This window comes from Mustela nivalis (assembly GCF_964662115.1).
Source record: "Mustela nivalis genome assembly, chromosome: 1".
Classification (NCBI taxonomy): Eukaryota; Metazoa; Chordata; class Mammalia; order Carnivora; family Mustelidae; genus Mustela; species Mustela nivalis.
This window is the reverse complement of record NC_139020.1, coordinates 102,437,990-102,459,857: the sequence shown is the minus strand read 5'-3', so window position 1 is coordinate 102,459,857 and position 21,868 is coordinate 102,437,990. Positions and strand designations below refer to the sequence as shown.

The window sequence follows — 21,868 nt, the reverse complement described above, 5'->3', positions numbered from 1 at the left end:
TATATATATATAGCCACACATAAAGATAAATTGATATAAATATCACCATACACATGTCTTTGCACTACCTTTTTTCGCTTACATTTTGTCACCCAGGTTAACTTCATATATTCTTCCATATATGTCACCCCCCCAGGCTAAAATCAGTTTTTACACACACACACACACACACACACATATACACAAACACACACGCACACATTTTTTTTCTTTTCATCATTTGTTTTACAGAAATGGGATTACCTTACATAATATCCAAAGCAGCCCTGGTCTACACAGCTTCAACCCAATCTTTATCCACCTCTTCATCTAACAGTTGGAAGATAAACCAATACCCTTTAGAATTATTTTCAGAAGCTAAGTTGAAACAAAGGGCCTCATCCATCTTTAGTTAAGCTTGGTAATTTGCACATAGCACTTTTTCGGTAAACCCTGATTCCAAAACTTTTTCTAGTTTTTAGTTGTTTTTTTTTTTCTTTTCTTCTTAGTACCTGCTGCTCAAAGTACCATTCTGTCTACAAGGGCAAGTTTTCAGAGGTTTCTGAGTAAAAATTGCCCCTAAATATATGTATATTCTACAGGAAGTGGGCACACCCACACTGAAGGTCAAAGGAAAGAGTGGAGGGAGAGTGTCATTAGGCACCGCGAATGGATGCTTGAGTTGCCAAGAGAAATAGGCCAGAGATTCCACCTTCCACTAGCACACCAATGCCACTCATTTATGTGTCAGCCTCTCAGCCACTGAGGATCTTGGGGTCTCATTTGGCTTAGTGTCACAGGAAAAGCCCTGAAAAAGCATTGAGCCCTCAAGTCCCTCACTTCACATCTCCAGGCTTCTCCTTAGTGCCTTCTTCCCTCTCTCAGTTTCCCAGTGCCCGGAAGGTGTCATCCTCATTCCCCATTAAAACTGCTTCAAAGAACAAGATAAGATTGGGAGGGAGACAAACCATAAGTGACTCTTAATCTCACAAAACAAACTGAGGGTTGCTGGGGGGGTGTTTGGGAGAGGGGGGTGGGGTTATGGACATTGGGGAGGGTCTGTGCTTTGGTGAGTGCTGTGAAGTGTGTAAACCTGGCGATTCACAGACCTGTACGCCTGCGGATAAAAATACATTATATGTTTATAAAAAATTAAAAAAAAAAACTGCTTCAAAGAAAAAACTGGGTGGGTGGAACTAGAGGGTATTATGTTAAGTGAAATAGGTCAACAAGAGAAAGACAGTTATTGTATGATTTCAGTCATATGTGGAATTTAAGAAACAAAACAGAGAAGCATAGAGGAAGGGAAGGAAAAATGAAAGAAGACGAACTCAGAGAGGGAAACAAACTATAAGAGACTCTTAACCATAGGAAAAAAGCTGAGGGTTGCAGGAGGAGAGGGGATGGGGGATGGGATAATTGGGTGATGGGCATTAAGGAGGACACAGGATATAACAAGCACTGGGTGTTATATGCAACTAATGGATCACTGAATTCTACCTCTGAAATGAATAAAACACTATTTTTTTAAATAAAAGTTTTTTTAAAAAGTAAAAACTTGAGGAATACATTCACACTAAGATCATATCATAAATGAATAATAAGAAAACTTCAACATACCTAGAGTACTGTTTGCATTTTTATTAAAACAAAAGCATTATTTAAAAAAGAAAAATCCAGTAGGGTAGATGTCAAAGATAGCAGACACAACGGAAAGAAGGACTGCAGAGCCTTTCCAACACTCCTGAATGCACACATAAGCCTCCATAAAAGGTGGCCCTAAGAGCCCATTACAAAGAATATAGCACTGGAGTTAAGAAAATCTGTGGGTGTGGTTCCAGCTCTGTTGTGCTACAGACCTAGAAACTGAACAAGTCATTCCACTGTCTAGTACCCTATTTCCTCATTTGTAAAGTGAAGGTCTTGAATTAGATTACTTTGAGGTCACTTCAGCTCCAACATGCCAGGGTTCTAGGATTATAATGGCCCTTCTGAGCGGACCACAATATCATCTGGACTTAAAAGAGATCACATGCTTGCCATGGTATCATAAAGGATTTCTTAGCAAATCCAGAATGGAAAGACTCTTCTCTGCCCTAGTCACCTCCCTATCCCTTAACCCCCTCTTACTTTTAAGGTAGAGAGTGTGGCTTAAAGAAAATTTCACCTTCAGTTCTATATCAATGACTTGATACCTCATAACACTGTTCCATTTTTTCTCAGTTTTCTATCTATAAAACTAAACTCTACACTGATGACAGGGTGATCCTCTTTTTTTTTTTAAAGATTTTATTTATTTATTTGACAGACAGAGATCACAAGTAGGCAAGAGGCAGGCAGAGAGAGAGGAGGAAGCAGGCTCCCCGCCAAGCAGAAAGCCCGAAGCAGGGCTCCATCCCAGGACCCTTGGATCATGACCTGAGCCGAAAGCAGAGGCTTTAACCCACTGAGCCACCCAGGCGCCCCTAGGGTGATCCTTTTAAATGTGAAAATCTGGCCATGCCAACTCCTGCTCAATCATCTATAACAGTTTCTCATCATCTCCCATAACAAACACTGTTGGTTCCCAACTCAGCAGCCATTTGTCCTGTTTCCCCTACTTTCTATCAGAAGCCCAATATTGTTCCAATGTCCTCTACCTGGCCATGTACTTCAGAAGAAGTGGGTGTGTCCCCTCCAGGGGGTGAGTCCAAATTCATCTGAGCCAGTCATGGTGGTTGCATTCCCCTTGCCAGTGAATGGTTTAGGGTTGGGCATGTGATGTGATTTTGGCCACTGAGGCATGAGAATAAGTCTGAGGGGGTGGAGGGTGGGCGTGGGGGAGGCTTCTTAAGGAATGTTTTCCTCCCTGGTTAAAAAGACACACATCAAGTCAGAAAACAAACAAACCTCTCTACCTCATTGATCACCTTGTAATCAGAGGAAGAGCCAGTCTGAGGATAAACCATCATACCAAGAATGGTAGAGCAGAAAAGTGGAAAGAGCCTAGGTCCTTAATGACAGAGTTGAGCCACTGAATTCAGCCATCTTGGAATTTCACTGCCTTTGAGCATATTATATATGCTAGTAAGTTTTCTTTAGGATTTAAGCCAGTAGGGTTGGAGGTTTCTGTTACTGCAGAGGAATACCTGCTAATACATCTACAGTGGAAAACTAGTATATATTTTTTAGCATACAAGGCCCTTCATATTTTAATCAGCCAATTTCTGTCATTGTGCTTTAGCTAACCCCACCTTTGCCTAGAATAGTCCCCTCCAAATTGTCCTTTCCAGGAAACACCACTACTCATCCTTTAAATTCCAACAAAAGTATACCATCCTTAACTTTGCCTAGCCTCAGGCAGACTCTGCCGTCCCAATTTCCAATGGCATTTTGTACATGCCTCCATTATGCTGCTACCATTTGCATGCCCGTCAACCACACTAGACTGTGAACTTCTTGCGGGCAGGGGTCTCAAGTGCCTGTTTCTCTTGTATTACAAGCTCCTGAGCATATTCTGATTCATGGGCCCACAATCAATATCGGCTGAATGAGTGTAACACCTGACTTTAACTATCATTTTAGGAAAAAATGTTACTGCATTCACCCTTAATTTAGGAAGTTTAATTCCTTTTTATCTCAATGTGGGTCTTGTCTAATGCGCTAGGACATTACTCCACAGAGTCTGAGTAATTGAAATGTCTGAGACAGTATAACCACCAGTTCCTGTGTCCTTCACAAACTTTGAGAGGTGGCTTTGGAGTTCGTTACATTTGATAGTCTGACAAGCAATCATGTTCTCTTTATTAAAAGAAGTGAACAATGGAGGGAAAAGTGCCCACTCCATTTGGAAAGTATACTAATCCTATCCTATAGCTCAGTTCCAAGATGAAGAACTGCTAATGTGTAATAGGGCCACCTCAGCCCTACATCCATCTTGAACACATCAATGCAGGCTCATTTTTTAGAGCTACCAAAACTCTTATCAAATGAAATGTGGAACAAGGAGATTTTAGACCACAAGTCCAGAATCTAAATCCATTCAGCTTAAGCTTTCCTATATGTTGGGAAACTGCTTTGCCAAGATCAGACACCATCTTTCATACCAGCCTTCACTCTGCCATTTTCTGTCCCCTCCACACACACCACACACAGACAGACATCTGGAAATTCTGTTCAACTTCTTTCTGTAAATATATGCAGCTTGTATGGAGAGCTCTGCTGAGTCCACATCTGCCCAGATGTGAAACAAAAGACACACCCTGCCACGCACAAGATAAGCCACTGGGAACTGGAACCCACAATTTCAGCAATTCCCTATTCAGGCCCCAAGAGCTCTCTTGGAAATGTAGATCACGTTTAGTGTGACAGGGGGTGAACAATTACACTAGGGGTGGGATGACTCATTTAAATAGCATAATTCAAATATCTTATTCATGTCGCAACATCATCGAACTCCTGAGGGGCTGCTATACTCATTGCAGGAAAGGGGGGGGGGAGCAACAAAGGAAAAAAAATGCAGAGAAATTACCTCGTCTGGTGGGCAGGTTCCAAAGACCAAAGGGGGTCAGTGTGAGCAGGACACTGACCTGCCTTAACAATGAGCAGCGCCCCCCCACCCACTTTACACAGGGAAAATAGGAAAATTCCCCTCTACTGTTCCTGAAAGTGGGGGTCCCCACTGACCACTTACACTGTCTGTCTGAAAAATACAGATGCTAGTCCAGAGTCATTCCGTCGTCAAAATGTGCCAAGTACCTACTATGTGCTAGCATCGGGGATGCAAAGAGAAGACAAAATTCCTCCCCCAAAGCAGATCTCACGGAAGTAGGGAAGACAGACAAAACAGTGTGACCAGTGCTAGAACAGAGACGTAGAAAAGACACTTGCAAGAAGACACTTGAATTCTATCTGAGAGTGCTGTTGCAGGCCTCCGAGGACCCATGTCTAAAATGCCTTGAAAGATGAGTAGAATTCCCTAGAGGAGTAGGAAGGGTCTCCTGGGCCCATACAAGATGCAGAAACAAGGCGATGTGCCAAATGATAGGGAGCTGAGACTAGTGTGGGGGTGAATACTGGATACATGCGGGGTGGGGACAGGCAAGGAGGGCCACTTTTATACCCAGGCCCAGCCTCCAGCTGCCTCTCCAGCCTTATTTCCTCCCACTGGTTCCTCCTGACTCACACTCGGGGCACAACCCTAAACACCACTCCCAGGCCTTCCTGTGCTTTCCTCCCTGAGCACGCACCCTGCCCCCTGCCTTGAGTTTCCCTCACCCTATTCTTTCCTATGTTCCCCTTCTCTATCTGGACATTTCACCTCTGTGTGAAACCTCCCGACTTCCCTGGGCAAATCGAGGTGCTTGCCACTCTGCCTCCCCCATTTGGCCACTTGCTAGAAAGGACTATGTTTCTATTTCAAAAAAGCATGGATACAGTCCCTGCCTTCAGAGAGCTCAGGAACCGAAAGCCCTGAAACACAGACCAAGACTCATAAGCCATGAATTCAACCCCCAGTGCCCAGAGGATTACTGCAGGCTGAGCTGCCTCGTTATAACAAAGGGTGCAAGGACGGAAGGCCACATCCCTAAGCCAGCTCCACTCTGTCCATGGCCCTCACTTAACCTTTCCAATTCCAGCATCTCTCATTGCATTGTCTCAACCCATGACCCCAATCTTGTTTCGTCCCTTTAATCCTCCATTTCAAAGATTGCTCTAGTCTTTTCCTGTCCACAACCAGTTGTCAAGAGATAATATGACTGTAAGTGAGAGAACAAGCTTTGACTTCAGGCAGAGCTAGATGTTTATCCCAGCTGCAGCAACCCAATGACTTGCTCTGAATTTAAGGAGATGACAGCATTTAACAGCTCCAAGACAGAGTAAGGTCTCAACAAGCCAAAACCCTTGTGGCCATTGATTAGCTTTGGGGTCCCCCATCATTGCACCATCTCCAAGTTTCATATCTATTATCCCGAGTTCCACCAATTTTCTCCCTTCCCTTTCCTTCTCCACCCTATCCTTTATCTTTCAGTAAGAGTGACAGATCCTATACTGCTGTAAGACCTCCCAAGCTTCATAGAGGAGATGGCATTATGAGTCTAAAAGACCTTTGCATCTGGGGCCCTGACAAGAAGAGGGTATTCCAACAAGTACATAAAGACAGAGACAGGAAAGTATGTATTTAGAGTTCTTGTAGGGGACTGTAGGCTTTCTGTTTGGCTGGATGGTTGGGTCCATGCCAGAGATGTTTAGAGGTCAGGATGGACAGAGTCTGAGACAATCATCTGCAATTTTGGGGAAATCACAAGCATAGATTTGTGGGGATGGGGAAAGTGGGAGCAGGATATAGGTTGACTTATACAGGATGCACTGGGAAGGGAAGGGGCCCAAGACACATGTCCCTCCATAAGGATGACCCTCTTGTCATACAAAAGTCAGAAATTCAGAAGCCCTGAGTTCCAAGATCTTCAACCAATGAAGGACATGACCTTGGGACTTCACTTAGCTCATCTGCAAAATGAGAAGCTGGACTTCATGTGGAGTTACCCAAGTTCAAATACAGCCTGGTCACTTATCAGAACAAGACTTTAGGTACAATACTGAATTTTTTGATGTCATCATTTCCCTCATTTGTAAAATGATGGCAAGAGCAAAATACTTCCCTTACAGTGCTGTTGCAAAGACATGGCACAGACAGCCAGGCTTGGCACATGATAGGAATTTAAAAAGGAAAAGAAAGAGAAAAATGGTGACTGTCGAAAGTCCTTCCAGCTTAAAAAGATTCACAACGCTTCCTATTACAGTCTTTTTTCTTATTCAGAAAAAGATCTGGAACACAATCTGGGCTAGTCTGGGGTACAACATGAAAATTTCCTTTTCATCCATTTAAAAAAATATGATTTGAGAACATAATGATCCTTTCCAGATACACATTGTCTTCAGAATATGGAAATGTATCATTAGGAAGATAGAAAAGCAATGTAAAAGCCCTGAAAACAATAAAACTCTTGTTAAGCGTTTGATTTCTAACTCAGACTTCGCCAGCATTTCGAAGAAGAAGGGCTAACAAACAGCTATGCAGGCACACCACTCGTGTCTTCGTGTGACTCCTGGAGGCTCTGGAAAGCAAACAGATCACAGAACTATAACCAAGTGCTTCCCAAAGTCAACCAAACCTTAGATGTCCCCAAATTTGTCTGTGGCAGATCAGTTTTGACCCCTTCCAGAATCTGGTGATCAAAAACATATGACCTGTTTCAAGACTCAGGCCAACAAGGTCCTGTTTCAGTGCTTAAAAGAAATCCCAGGAGTTTTCAGTCCTATTCCACCCTTCCACACACCCTTCCACACACCCTTCCACCCACCATGAGGAAAACATTTGTCACACTGCAGTTTCTGGACGTCTGTCTTCCCCAGAGACTGAACATAATAAGGGCATGTCTCCTTCATGTTTCTCTCCCCAGTGCCTCCTATATGACAGTCACCACACCTACTGCATATTCAACCCCTGTGATCCAAGGCAGCCTGACACAAAACTGAGTCATAGTCTTGGAATTACACCCACTATATCCCAAAGAACTGAAGAAAAAAATATACCTGGAATACATGGGCGAACGAGCATTCACATCCCATGCCATTCTTTCCACCCCAAATACCCTTTCCTTTCATTTTGACACTGAAGGAGGCACTCAGGTCTCCTTCAGAAGGCATTTCCTTATTGATCTCTACTCACTTCTGACTATGTCTCACCACTGTGCCTCTCTTAGTAATTAGTACTATGTGTGTTAGAGGAATTTTCACCTCTTTCATTCTGCAGGAGTGTGCTGCCCTGAGGAGGCTCTTTCTGCCCTTTGGGTCTCCGTCGTCTACTCAGAAAGCTCCCCCACTTCCTAAGCCTCCCTCTTCCTGCCCTCCTTTCCCACAGAAGGAACATCTCTGAGGTGGATGGAGCAGGGCCCAGGTCAGAGATTCTCACCAGACTATTCATCACAATCACCTACAAAAGTTGGAAAATAATAGTTTGCGGCTCTCTGTTCATCTTCATTCAAAAGATGGCAGTATCTTCTTATGCAGTGCCAGCTGCATCCCCAAGACATGATGGTGAAGGTCAGAGTAAATGGATTTGGTCATATTGGGTATCTAGTCACCAGGGCTGCTTTTAACTCTGGCCAGGTGGATATTATCACCACAAATGACCCCTTCTCATTGACCTCAAATACATGATCTACATGTTCGTCTGATTCCACCCACGACAAAGTCAATGGCACATTCAAGGCTGAGAATGGGAAACTTGTCATCAAGAGAAAGCCCATTTCCCGGGCACCTGCATGGCTCAGTCAATTAAGTATCTGCCTTCAGCTCAGGTCATGATCCCAGTGTCCAGGGGTCAGGAGTCCTGCATCAGGAAACCTGCTTCTCCTTCTTCTGCTTCCCCTGCTTGGGCTCTCTCTCTCAAATAAATAAATAAAATCTTTAAAAGGAAAGAAAAGAAAAGAAAGCCCATCTCCATCTTCTAAGAGAAAGTTCCTGCCAACGTCATGGGGTGATGCTGATGCTGAGTACTTTGTGGAGTCCACTGAGGTCCTTCAGCACCATGGAGAATCCTGGGCTCATTTGAAGGGTAGAGTTAAGAGAGTCATCATTTCTGCCCATCCTGCTGATACTTCCATATTTGTGATGAGTTGGAACCATGAGAAATATGACAACTCTCTCAAGACTGTCAGCAATGCCCCCTCTACAACCAAATGTTTGGGCCCTCTGGCAGGAGTCATCCATGACAACTTTGGCAGAGTAGAGGGCCTCACGACCACAGTCTCTGTCATCACTGCCACCCTGAAGACTGTCAATGACCTCTCTGGGAAGCTGTGGTGTGGTGGCCAAGAGACTAGTCAGAACATCATCTCTGCTTCTACTGGTGCTGCCAAGGCCGTAGACAAGGTCATCCTTGTATTGAATGGGAAGCTCATTGGTATGGCCTTCCATGCCCCCATCCCCAACCAACATGTGAGTCATGAATCTGACCTGCAATCTGGAGAAAACTACCAAATATGATGACATCAAGGTGGTGGTGAAGCAAGCATCCCCCTCCAGGGCATCCTGGGTGATGCTGAGGACCAGCTTGTCTCCTGTGACTTCAACATTGACACCCACTCTTCCACCTTCAGTGCTGGGGCTGCATTGCCCTCAATGACCACTTTGCCAAGCTCATTTCCTAGCACGACAATCAATTTGGATACAGCAAGTGAGTGGTAGATTTTGTGGTCCACATGGCCTCCAAAGAGTGAGAGACAGACCCCTGGACCACCAGCCTCATCAAGAGCAAGAAGAGAGAGGTCTAATGCTCCTAGAGAGTCCTTGCCCCAACTCCCGTCTAACATACTGAGAATCTCCTGACCTCTACACAGTTTTCATTCTAGACCCTCTGAAGAAGGGGAGGGGCTTGGGGAGACCTGCTTTGTCATGTACCATCAATATAGGACACAGTACCCAGCCAAAAACAAAAAGGAAAAATAACAGTTGGGTATGTGTAATCATTGCTTTCTGTTCTGGAAGAAAAGAGATCACAAGCCACTGTTGGAAGTGTTTGCCTTTGGAAGGAAGAAGGACTAAGGGCTGGATGAAAGGGGTACAGTCTTTCTTTCCTATACTGTGAATTTTTACTTTGGGTATGCATGTCATTTAATTTTCTTAAAACATGGGAAAAAAACAGATGTTCAAAGTCTGATCCCAGATATGATTTTTTAGAATATCTGGGAAGGGGCCTCAGCAGCTGTATTTTATTTAAAGCTTTGGGTGATTTTGATGCAAAGGCAGAGTTGGGGCCCATGGGGGAGGAAAAGGGTATATTCACATTGTACAGGTGTAAATACATATGTGATTGTATGTGGGAGGGTAGCAGTTGGGAGCAAGATTCTACAACTAAAAAAATAATAATAATAATTCTCCTCCTCTTCAATATTCTATGCATAGAGTTTTCTCAGCCTTCTCCCCAGAAGCCAGATCAGACAGTGGGCTCAGTGTCCACTGCCTAAGAAAAGGCCAGAATGAAGCTTATTCCCCACTGGAGGGTGAGTAGTGAGGGGCAATAAGTATGGACTCAGAATCCAGGCAGCCCAGATTCCAGTCCCGGCCCTAACTGTGCCTTCCAGACATTTCTCTCTGCCTTCATGTCCTCAGTTATGGTTGATGTGTGTTGCTATGCCCAGAGTACTTAGAGCCATGTCCAATGCACAGTGCATCCCTGGCTATCAGCACAAGGAAAGCAGGGGGGCCCTCCTTATCATGAAAGCTGAACGAGGTCACCCCCTACTTCCTCTGTGTCCTGGCAGAACCACACTGTTGTCCCTGTGCAATCACGCCATGATGCCCTTATCTGTGCACATGCCTGTCTGCATGACTGGGGTGTTAGTGCCTGTGGGAGACATCACTTCCCATGGGATTTGTGTCCTCCCTTTCACAGAGAGCAGTAGGGGCCTTTGAGAAACTGTAAAGCATGCCAACGAAGGAGTCACTTAGTTAGTTGCAGAGCCAGAGCATCTCTTTCTTGCAGGAAGCCATCCTTGACCTAGCCACATTTAACCATTGACTCCTCTTCCTCTGTAGACTCACCTCCTGGTAGCCTGTCAACACCACCTGAGGCTGAAATTCCATCTCTCCCCCAAGGCGAGGGCTCCCGGGTGATGAGCCTTTTCTTCTCCCGTGTTACACAGGTCCAGATTTAACTGCGTTTCTTGGCACACAGCAGGAGTGCAATAAATGTCTGTTGAGTCAGATTGCGGTTCTCCTCTGACCCTCCCTGACATTCTCTCAGACTCCTACAGAAGGCAAACAAGATGTGAACCGGATGTTGAGTCTCCATATCAATGGAGGTGCGGTGGAGGTAGAGATAGGTTTACCTCTAAGAGAAGCATTTTTTTTTTTTTTTTAATAAACAGTCTGCAAACACTTGAAAAAGAGGAACAAGGTGTGTCCTGGTTCTAAAATCCGAGATAATTTTACTTCATTGGCAGCAGGGTCCTTTGTTCTTTATTAAAACTGCTTAGGAATAACCTTGCCACACTACTGCTACTATTAATAATGTGTAGACCTTATCACATTACAAATTGTATTATGAAAATTGAGTGCCAACACCAGGGAAAACTGATAGGACAGATCTACCTCATTCTCTGATAAGAGAGCAGACTTCTTCCGACTCCCTTCTGCGCCTGCGAACAAACTGCAGGCTCCTCAGCCCCCACCCTCTCCGCCCTCGGGTACCAATCAAAGGGATCGGTGAGGCCCTTCTGCCAAGTGCCGCCAAGCCTCCTGAAGAACTGGCGAGGAGCTGCTGCACCGAGGCCAGCAGTTTGCATTCAGAACAAACAGCCGGCCTTTCAAAAAGACAGGGACCCAGGCCAATCCACACAGTTCTCAGTTTTTATAAGGACATCTTCCCATACTTTCCACCTCAGGCTTCCAAACCACACTTGTCAATAGGGCGTGGTCCTCACTTTCCACGTCTTAGCCTCCTCTTGTGTGAATCAGGAATTCTTCTAAACAAAGAAGGGGTAGGAGACTGGCGGGGGGGGGGGGGTGCCGTGGGGAGCCTCTCACTAGATCTGCCCCTCTTTCCACTCAGGGCTGCCCAGGGGCTCCCCAGGAGGACCTTAACACCCTCTTCTGATAGTAGTGCTCTGTGAGGAGGCTACATGCAACACTGTCAGGGAGAAGGAGAAGGTTTCCATCTTCATACAGTTCAATAAACCCTCTTTGGTGGGGCATGTCCTCCATTAGGAGCTAGAGCATCCTTGTCCTGCCAGCAGCAGGAGGACCCTGAGAGGAAAACCAAATGAGATCCACACCTAAAGAGTGTCTGGTTTAACTTCCTCAAATCACTCTTATTCTTCCTGGGAAAGGCCTGCCCAGCGACCCAGACTGATTCTCTGGATTTCAAATGCAAATTGCACACACACGCACGCACACACAGGCACACACACGCTGTGAGAGTTTTTATGGGGTAAATGGTGGCGTCATAAACGTCCAAGTTCAGCACCACTTTTTAACTTTCCATCACCAGGCCTTATCTTTCCAGAAAAGAGATGAAAAGGTCTGAGGGAGGGAGGTGATCACAGAGATGGGAATGGCTTTTATTAAAAGAGTGTTTTCCCAGACCTTAACTAAACCTCATCCACTTTCGTCAGTCAGGGCCGACAGTTGAGAGCAATATTAGAGGAGGTAATTGCATGTATCAGTCAACAGCTTTTGTCCCGCGGCCGCTGAGAATTACAGTAAAACGGGCACAGGAAAACAGCATACTGGATTAAAGGCAAAAAAGCTCTTTCTCCAGTTTCTCTCTACTCACCAGCTGTTATGTTCGGCTACGGAGACAGAAGCAGCAATAATATCTGGGGGAAATCTAGCCTACCACAGTCTGGGTTTTTTTTTTTTTTTTCCTCCTTTTGTTTTTCCTCCGCCTTAAAAGTGATTAAGCTTCGACTTTAAAGAGAAACTTTTTCAAAAAGCTTTCTATCTCACCATAGCAACTAAGCTATTGACCGTATATGAATTTTTCTCCCATTCCAGTATATGAACACATATAAACCGAATCTTCTACCCTTGCTCAGGCTGACTGTACAACAGCCACCCCAGAGCTGTTGATGTCACTTGGGAACACCTCCCCCATAGTTGCTTATTCAGTTAAACAGTTAACAAGACATAGATACATTTTATGTACATTTGATTGTAAGTCACACTAAGTTAAATCATGCCGTGCTGAAGAGTTAACAGCGGGGTCTGAAATTCACCCCCGCTAAGTAGGAGTTGGAAGAAGAGAGAGAGGAGAAAGAAATGCCTATCCTTGTGCACTGAGCACAAATTTGCACAAGAGAAGTGTGATCGTCACCAGCTCCCTGGTGCTCCGGACACCACACACTGGCCCCCTTACCCCCATGCTAAAGGAACTCCCTTTCTCTCAAACATGGGAAAATAAACGAGTCTGTCCAAAAGCTGTTAGAGACTTTGGACACAAAAGAGGAACATTCTTAAGGCCAAGTCAAGGGTACCCGAGAGGGAGAAGTGGCTAAGCTGGGAAGGACAGAGACCAACTCCAGCAGGATAGCAGGGACCAGAGAGTTGTGACCCTGGGTCATTTCTGAGTGCCTCAGTGAAAGCGCAGAGCTGAGTCAGCTCCACCGTGACTCTGACAGAGGCCAGTTGGGACATGGATGCAGTGGATCACAATGAAGCTGTTGTTTTTAATGAATTTAATTCTTAAATACTTGAAATCCTATAGCCAAGATCAACTTCATGATGCAACAGTTAACGGGTTTTGTTTTGTTTTGCTTTTTACAGATCAAAAGCTGAGGTTTAGAAAGGTGAGGCAACTCACAAGACATAGTCAATGAGTAATACAGGTAAGATTCAAACTCAGCTCTGTCTTTCCTAAAGCCTTGCTCATGCCACTACAACTTCACCCTGGGGCGGTGCGTGTCTAGCAGTACTTGAGTGTGGACACCAGGGATGTAGGGAGCTACAGGATCTACAGGATAAAACTTAGCATCTTCCTGGGACTTCAAATGTATTCAAATAACGGTTCTATCAAATAGAACAGGAGGAATAGGGTGGTGTGGGATTAAGTAATTGCATTAATCAGTATTTTATAGCATACTTTTTCACATTAAATTCAATGACTGTGGGGCACCTCAGTGGCTCAGTGGGTTAAGCCGCTGCCTTCTGCTCGGGTCATGATCTCAGGGTCCTGGGATCGAGCCCCGCATCGGGCTCTCTGCTCAGCGGGGAGCCTGCTTCCTCCTCTCTCTCTCTCTGCCTGCCTCTCTGCCTACTTGTGATCTCTGTCAAATAAATAAATAAAATCTTAAAAAATAATAATAATAATAAAATAATAAATTCAATGGCTGTATTAGAGAGCAAGATGCAATATTCCTATTTTTAAAAAAGATTGAATAGGTAATGAATTAATATGATTCAAATTCAAACACTACAAATAGTACAAACTGGAAAGTTTCTCTCTCACTTATCTCCAAGCCCCAATTCCCAATTCCCAATTCCCTTCTCAATAGGCAAACTATTACCTATTTTATGCATATGCATATATGCATATGATAGGGTAAGTACATATATAGTCTTTTTTTCTTCTTTAAGCAAATAGCAGCCCACTAGACATGATTTTCTGCACATTGCTCTTTTTCATTAAACAAGAAACCTTGAAGTTCATATCTGTAAACAAAGTATTCCCTCATTCTTGTTGACAGCTTTTAGTACTTCATTAAATTGACACATCGTTATTTACTTAACCAGTCCTATTTGTGGACTTTCAGAATGTCCTGAAAACTTTGCCACTACAAACAATGCCTCAATTAATAATCTTTTACATGGATCACTTCACACATTTGAGAATATGTATGTGGGATGCATTGCCACAAGTAGGACTTCTAGGTCAAAGGCATTTGCATTTACATTTTGACAGATATTAACAAATTTCTCTCTATGGAGGTTGTACCAATTGGCAGAGAGCCATTTCTTAGTATTATCAAACTCTTTTAAGTTTGCCAATCTGACAGGTGAAAAATGAAATTTCACTGTCATCGTAATTTGCATTTTTCTTCTCCTGGGTTGAGCTGAATAGCTTTTCAGGTCCTTAAGAGCCATTTTTCTTTCATTTTCTGCAAACTGTCCATATCCTTTCCCACTTTTTATGGGGTTTTGGGCTTTTTTAAATTGGCTTGCAGAGTTCTTTAGAAGGTATAGAAACTAGCCCTTTGTCTGAAACTTGAGTTGTACAATTTCTCCAGGCCCACCAGTCCACCTCCTCTTGTCGGTTTCCACTGAGAAACCCAGCCCCACCATGGCAGTATGGCGTGAGCATCCTGAATGGCCCCATGTGGACCCATGCTGACCCATCTATATACCTGGACTCTCCTGAAACCTACTTGCTGCCTGGCCAAGCTTCCTTCCACATCCTGGTTTCTTTCCCCAGGGCCTGCTTATGTCCAACGGACATCCAAGTCACCCTGATCTAGCTATTCCATCTCCAGGCTCCCCTGAAGAGGTGAGGAGATAAGGGAGAGGCAAGAACTGGTACATATTCTCAACACCAAATCCCCACCCTGTATTTATACACAGCACTGTTTCTCCTCCACTAAGCATTTCCCATAGAACCGCTCGATGATAATAATCACTATCATGTGTTGAACATTTACTGCGTGCCAAGCACTGATCAAAGCACCTTGTATATAATAATTCATTTCATCTTCAAAACATCTTGGGAAGGTATTATTATCAACAACCCATTCTACATAGATGACAACACAAGTGACAGAAATGTTCACTAATTTGCCAAGGGTCTTAAGGCCAGTGTGAAGCCAGGCATTCTGGACTATAAATCCACCCAATTCAACCCAACAGGCATTCTGGGCACCACTCAGGTTATATATATCACATGTATGCATGCATGCGTGCACACATACACACACACACACACACACACTGCAATGCAGGGAAATTTCACTAATATTTTATGAGATTAAGGAATACTTTATCCTAATACCAACATGATATGAGATCTTGTGGGGCTTATATTAAGCCATGATATTGCAAGTTAAACATGTTTGAGGACTTAGCATGCCTAGTTTTTACCAAAAGCCAAGTAAGTGGTATGTAAGTCTGAGGAACTATCCATCGACTTTCAAAGAATCAAGGAAATAATACCTAGAAGAACATGGCTTAAGACTTGTGACCTGGGCTGATCCCAAGGGCCTACCTGGAAGTGATGCTCTCTTACTGAAACTGCTACAACTCTCCTATCCAAGGCAGAAACGCATCGCAACCCTCAGCACATGCATACGACAAACTTTACTACAAATAAGTGACTTAGGGACACCTATTTGTACCTTATATCTTCAAGGCCTAGGTCTATTAAAAAAACAAACAAACAAACAAACAAACAAACAAAAACCCTCCCCCAATCCAAACTATATCTCAAAGCCAAATATTCTGGGATGGACAGGAGGACCCCCAGAGTAACTCATTCAGCTAGGTTTCTGCCATGCCAGATGAGGCCAGCTCATGTCTGCCCTCCATACCTTCTCATTCCCTAGATGACCACAAAGGGAAAAAGCAAACAAACAAACAAAAAACAGTCCATGTCTTTATCCGTATGGTATCAATGCAGCTCAAAAAGATGGTTTCTACACTGTGCCATCTATCTTGGACAGCTGTGGCTGAAGGAGTTTGAAAGCCAGTCTGCCCCCTGACTGAGTGGTTCTATGCAGGAACAGGTAAAATACAACTCTCTTGCACTAATTCTATAAGGGATTCCAGCCAGTGTCTATTACTAACTATACAGTTAGATTTTGAATACTCAGGGTCTAATAAACCAGATGGTGATCTAATTCAATTTTTAGTTCCTCTACCAATATTCCCTTTTGATCAATGGACCATTAATTCAACCCTTGGGCTGAAGGAGAATCTATTCATTTATCATGTTCTGAGTCCTTATTATGCTATAGGCACCAGAAATAAAAAGACTAACAAACAAACAAACAAACAAAAAAGTTCCTACTTATAAGGAGCTTATAGTCTGTTAACATACAGGGATTGAAAAAGAAAAAAACTTTTAAGGGCTATTGCAATGCTAGGGAGCTTCTGCTTGGATGGAAGTTAAGAGTCCACAGGATGACCCTTAAGAACTGAAACCAGGCTAGATGGCAAAAGAGATGCAGGGGAAGTGATGACCGAGTGAAGGCACTAGCAGGTCTAGAGGTAGAGGGGGGAAGTCATCCGAGTAGAGGTGCCTCATGAGCAGAGGCCCAGAGATGAGAAAGCCGCCCCCACGTGAGAGGCTACAGCAGTTGAGGTTGAGAGAGGAAGCCCCCAAACAGGAGCGGGGCCAGACTGTGAAAGCCCCACGCTGTGCCACATGTGTCCCACTGAAGGTGATGAAAGCCATGGAAATATATGCAGCCTGAGCGTGGGATCACCACAGCAAAACTGCTCACGGGACTCATAATTCATAATAGAGTCCAAACGACTGTTGAGGCTTAATAGGTTAGTGTTTCGATAAGAGACAAAATCTTCAGCCAAAGAATGACTCCAAATGTAGAATTTGGAAAAATCAAATGAAATCGGTGGGATAAGTGTCTGGGGGGAGAAACCCCACTGGCATTTCCCAAATCACACTAAACAATATCTACCATTTCTTTCATTAGCACAAAATTTCACGCACACACACAGACAGTATCACATATACATCAGATTATTCATTACAGTATTATTTATAATATCACAAGATTGAAAACCTAAATATTTATTAATTTGGGACTGTTTAAACAAATTATGGCATATATATAAAATGGAATACCATGAAGCTATAAAAAAGACAAAGGAAACTCATTATATACCATGTAAAAAGAGCTTTGAATTATAGTATTGAGTGGAAAATGCAGAACAATGCATATACTGCACTACCATTTTTCCATAAAAGATAAGGAGAGGAGGAGGAGAGAAAAGACCTGCATTTGGTAGTGCATGCATAAAGCAACTCTGGAAGGAGACACGAGAAAACAATGGCATTTGGTTGCCAGTGGGAAGGGGATGGGGGTGGCTGGGGAAAGCAGGTTTCACTATATTCTCTTTTGTTCCTTTAGAATGATGTAAATGTATTACCTATTAACAACTGTCCCTGTCCTTGAATAGCTCACAGACCAAACCGGTAAACACATGGACAATGGAAAAGAGCTCATTTAAAGTATCTAATAGGCTATAACACGAAGGTAAGAGAGGACTTGAAAAAATATCTGGTCCTGAGCAACAGAAAATACAACTGGAAAAGATCGTATTCCTCCCATTTCAGTCACTTTTTCTGTTGAGCATTTCTTGACCATTCTCAGCCCACGTCCTGCAGGCACTTTTCATGACTGAATGCCCAGGGGGGTCCTTCCCGAGTCCCCTCACTTTACAGATGTGGAAATGGAAGTACAGCAAGATGAAGGGGCTTGCTTCAAGCCATGTGGGTGTTTAGCAGTGTCCTGAGTGAACCCGCCATGGTGTCCCGTCTGGCAGACAGACGCCGACACTACCTCGAAACCAGTGACTTTGGGGGCGCTCGGGACCGGCCAAGACACAATCTGGTCTGTGGAGATTCCACCTGCCAGTCCTCTTTGGAGACATTGAGTAACTTCTGTGCCCACCAGCCAGTTAGATGCCACCTCCGCTTCTCCTCAGCAGTGGCAAGTGAGCAAACCCATCCAAGGAAGACAGGAGTCATCCTCTCCTGCTCATCAGTACCCGAGCTCCCTTGGTCCCGGCCACTTCGTGAGACCGGCACCCAAACCCTGGGACTTCTACGTCGGTTTTTGCGAGGAACAGAATGGGATCCTCTGTGCAGTTAGCAAACAGAAATCTCAACAATAAGTTACTGATCCTGCCTTCAATGTAACAAAATAACAGCCTATCAACCTATCATCCTCAAGCTCCAGCCTCTAATGTCTGGATAGGATAGAGCGAACTGTGGTCATTTGCAAATCTGTATGCAGCCGGGCAGGCAGCAGTGAGCCTGGCTTCAGAAACAGACTGGAGCTTAGCCTGAGGTGGCAGGAGTCCTTAGGGATTTCAGAGCCCCGACTTGCTAATATATCTTTCATTTTTTCCACAGAACTGCTCTTCCTGTCCAGGACCTTTCGTTGCTCCCCAAACTCTACACAGTTAGCTGTTGATCTCCCCTCTGCCCTCCTCATCAGCCTCTTTATTCTTGCTCCTTCCTCTGAGCTTTCCAGCCGCAGCCCCATCCTAAAAATAGCTGCCCCCCCTCTTCATCCTGCCTGCTTTTTCACCTTTGGTGCTCTTCCTTTTTTCCTTTCATTTCTAGGTGTCTTTAGACTATGAAGGGGGAATCTCACTTCAGCAAATTAAATAATAAAACAGTCATAATGTGTATCACAAAAGTAGTGAATATTTATTGAGCATTTACTTTATGTCAGGGATTGAGCTAAATAAATAAATAAATAAATTTAATAAAGAAATTTAATCCAGCAATTGTGATCTTGGAATAAAAACATCTTCTGTTTGGCAAGCTATTTTTGTCTCAAAACATGAATGGCCTGTGGAAACAGACTATGATTGGTTTCCACACTATCTACTTACTACGATGACAATAATCGATTGTGTTACCATACGACTGCTTTCAAGTAGCCCTTAATTGTGGGAGAGCCACACTCTAGAACAAACCTTCTGGCTGTATGATATTTGCACTGTAGCCAGAAATGGAAGGATGGATGACCCTCCCCTTCCACCCCGGGAGAGCCATGAGACAGAGCTGTCTCGGTTTTATTCTGGTGGTACCCAAACTCAAATTTCAACATATCTCGCCAGAACCACATCACTCCAGCTTGAAATGCAGCAATACAACATGACAACCCAATGGCCGCCGTCTTAAGAGTCTGGGAGAGAAAAGAGTGTGAAGATGAACTTTGAAAATCTCTCTCTTCTACCTACCAAGTTCTTATCAAGCGTAACTGCCTGGGTTGGGAACGTTGATAATGTCTTCCTCCTAATAAATTCCGCTAGAACTAGAGATCTAAATAACTCATGGAGCTTATGATAATATATATTCTGTGCTCCTCATTGTGCATTTATTTAAATGACTCGGTTGCTGAATATTTATCTTGTTCATTCTATTAAGATAGTATCTGAACCTGTCCTCCCCTCCTCAAATCTTTTCCCGCTCTCATTGGTCTGCCTTCCACATGCTGCCATAAGTGTTATTTCCAATAAAAATATCTGACCAGAATTAGAAAGACTTATCATCCCTTAACTATTTTGCCCATTGATATATCCCAAGACCAATAGGCAAGAAATATGTTTTTAACAAATAAAGGAATTCATTAGAGGCCAAGAAAAGCACATTAAAATAGGAAGTTATTGTTATCCATCCACCTACATTTTTTTTTTGTTTTTGTGTGTTCATGATTCTTCCCAGTGCCGGCAGCAGTGTGTCAATGGAGCATCCTTATATTCTTGATGAGAGAACTTGACAACAGAGTTTTTCAAAAAGTCTTCATACTTTTCATTCTGAGTGATTAATTTACCTTACGAAATTAATTTAAATATTGGACAGAGAAAAAAGTTTTCTGTAGACAATGGCTGCCAAAGTATAAAATACATAGAGTCCAGCAATAATGAAATGTGCGGCCATGGTGGCACAGCCACTCAATGAAGTAGTATATACTTATCAAAAGTGATTATTAAGGGCGCCTGGGTGGCTCGGTTGGTTGGGCAACTGCCTTCAGCTCAAGTCATGATCCTGGAGTCCTGGGATCGATCGAGTTCCACATGGGGCTCCCAGGTCCATGGGGAGTCTGCTTCTCCCCCTGACCTTCTTGCCTCCCTTATGTTCTCTCTCACTCTCTCTCTCTCTCTCTTAAATAAAATTTTTCTAAAAAAGTGATTATTAGGTTTATATAGTAACAGGTGTAAAAAGTAACAGCACACACACACTGTGAATACCTCTGTCAAATATTCTTAGACACATGCCGAAAAGTGCTAACAAGGGGAACTGGAGTTGAATTCTGGCTTCCCCATTTATAAATGGTGTAAGTTTCGGTGGGTTAATCTCTGTGGCCCAATTTCCTCACATTAATTATAATGCAATGATAAAGATAACAATAACAAAGTAAGTGCTATCTTCGGAGTGCTGTGGCTGACGGGATAAGCAGTGAACAGATACGCTTACTATAATGATGACTATAAGGGTGATGGAACTGGGCTGCTCTGTCTTTGTTTCCTAAATCCTCAGTGATGTGCTAATAGTACACACATCAGGACCGTGATCTCTTTATCTTTCTCCTCTCTCCTCTGGGAGAAACGTCTGGATCTGGATTACTACAGCCACGGTGCTTTTGTCCTCTTCTTCCTAGAAATCCCTATGGTGCTTCCTGCTTGAAACTATTGCTTGGCAGTATTTTTATGTAGCCTGGAATTCATCATTACATTTTATATGGACATAATGATCTCTGACTCCCCCAGACATGACTTTCAGGAACAGGGCATTTTGGGTTCCTCCTCATGGACCTTCTGGCACAAGTCCAAATAAGCCACAACAAGTTATTTTGATTTTTAAAATATGTTGATTTGGCGATCATACAGATGGAAGTGTGCAGATTGCCCACAATTTCAACATCAGCTCTTTCTCCATTTCTTCCTCAATCATATTTTATTTCTCCAGGGTGACATAGGTGCTAAAAAAACAAATAAATCCTAGGACGGTTTTCCTTGATTTGTTTTTCACATCCACTTGGTTTTAAAACTCAGCAAAACCTAAAGTTTATCTTGTCTCTGAGATTAATTAAATTTGTACCTTTCCCAAACACAAATATAATAATTGAGGCCAGTGGTATTTAATGCCTAGAAAAAAGGATGTACCCATTGGAAAGCCAGAGGATAGGCCATCAATGACTTCCTGGGAAGAACCCCTTGGAAAGCAGAATTCCCTTCAACAATTTGAAGGATGCTCCCCATCCAAAGGTAAGTATTTCTGTTTAAAGTCTTTTGTGCCCATTATTTCCCTAGGGCAGGAGCCCTGCAAGCAAATACCTTTAAACTGTGCCAGCTCCTTTTTTGTTTTCCACAATTAGCTTATCTCCAATCATATAAACACACACATACACACACACACACACACACGTACACACGCACTATGACAGTCTTTGGTTGTGGAGTTAAAACAGGAAAATAAAGGTTTCTTTAACTTTGAGAGTTGGGTTTGAGGACAAACCAGATTAAAGCTTCGAGAGACATACAAAATAATAGATGAATACTGTTGTCTGCTTTCCTTAAATTATTTTATTAGAAAGAACATATTAATTATAATGGAAGCAAACTTGGACTCTGTGGGTTTCTAAAGAAAATTCCTTTGTAG

General features: G+C 43.4%; 1 long non-coding RNA gene across 5 annotated transcripts in view; it reads right to left on the bottom strand.

Annotated features, from left to right (window-relative positions):
* Positions 1–21,868, bottom strand: part of LOC309871599 — a 73,012-nt gene that overhangs the window by 12,700 nt on the left and 38,444 nt on the right. Inside the window, exons 4-6 of one of the 5 annotated variants that reach the window (XR_014315364.1) lie at positions 10,567–10,772; positions 8,980–9,169; positions 6,750–7,076 (exon numbers count right to left, since the gene is read on the bottom strand). The exons of 2 other annotated variants lie outside the window; for them this stretch is intronic. This is a non-coding gene — a long non-coding RNA (uncharacterized lncRNA). Of the gene's footprint in view, positions 1–6,749; positions 7,077–8,979; positions 9,170–10,566; positions 10,773–21,868 lie in introns of those variants that run through there. 2 more of the 5 variants (XR_014315365.1, XR_014315361.1) reach the window with 2 other exon arrangements.